The sequence below is a fragment of the Gracilinanus agilis genome, chromosome 2, assembly GCF_016433145.1.
Source record: "Gracilinanus agilis isolate LMUSP501 chromosome 2, AgileGrace, whole genome shotgun sequence".
NCBI classification, from domain to species: Eukaryota; Metazoa; Chordata; class Mammalia; order Didelphimorphia; family Didelphidae; genus Gracilinanus; species Gracilinanus agilis.
In genome coordinates this window covers 650147561-650148814 of record NC_058131.1, presented here as the reverse complement: position 1 = coordinate 650148814, position 1254 = coordinate 650147561, and the positions used below count along the sequence as shown (strand labels likewise).

Here is a 1254-nt window from a genome sequence, read left to right as displayed (position 1 = left end):
AAGTGTCTTGTTAAAATGTACTCTCATCTCTGATGCATCTGAGACACTGAACTGAATTTGCCGGACAAACTGAAACTAAGCTGAGTCTAGTAATGACTCTAATGAAGAACAAATCAGTTGGAGTATGGAGATAATTTTGCTCTGATGTCTGCAGATCACCTAGGGACTGGCCAGTTGAGTAATCTCCAAGGAACTGACTGTGGTAGCATCTGCCTAGACACTAATTTTATCCAGATGGGTCAGCCTTGATAATCTTCACATTAGCAACAGAACAGTCCCTGGCATTTGATTCTACCATATCCACTTGATTCACTGTCTCTATACTCTGGCATATGTGGTCAAAAATGGATGGGGCCAGAGTTGTGAAGGATTGACTGCCATTGTTGCCTGGCTTTGCATTGGCCACTTCAAGTATATCAATCCCTATGAATTTCAGTTCTGGATAAGTTCATCTGTATTGCCAAAGCTAGATGTATTCCCTCTACCTGTTCTTGTTTGATCACTGCCCTGGACTATGATGTCTTTAATAATCCTATAAAAGTTAGTGTCATTGTAGAAATCACATTGATTCAATTCTAAAAAGTTTTTCCAGGTCTTGGGGACATGCTTCCATTATAGCTGTAACACAACAGTGCCCATGCTTGATTCCAGGAAGACTCTGATTGGCTGTCAGGAAATAGAGTACTACTGCCATATTGGTACTTGCAAGGTTCTACCACCAGCATTTTTATACTTCTCTTAAAGTCATCCAAGATCATATTAGGTTTTTTTGGCTGCCATATCACACTATATGACTTATAAGAGCTTCTAGTCCTCTAAAGCCCCCAAATAGTTTTCAGATAAACTTCTGTTGATCCACATCTCCCCTTACTTATATTCATGAAAGATCCCAAGTACAAGAAATACTCTTTGGATCCCACTTTGTATTATTATATTTATTTCCAAAGTTTGATTGTCAAAGTAATTTTGAATCATGACTCTGACATCTAGTGTGTCAGCTGCTTCTACCAACTCTGTGTCATCTGCAAGCTTCATAATTATACTGTATGGTTTCTAAGTTTTCTTCCAATTTGAAGCCTTACAATCTATTTGAATTAGCTATCCCTTTCAGCTTTTCATCATTAACCAATTCTCTTAGAGTGTCTTTAATACATTTATTCAAGTTCTTGTTGAATCTCATTAAATTTTAAAATGTGTTATTATTACAGAATTAAAATATGTAATTCAGACAAAGAGGATTGACAGGTCGCAGTT

General features: G+C 37.1%; 1 pseudogene; it reads right to left on the bottom strand.

Moving 5' to 3' along the window:
* Positions 1 to 226: 226 nt before the first annotated feature.
* Positions 227 to 1035, bottom strand: LOC123234300 (annotated as a pseudogene).
* Between the last annotated feature and the right edge of the window lie 219 nt (positions 1036 to 1254).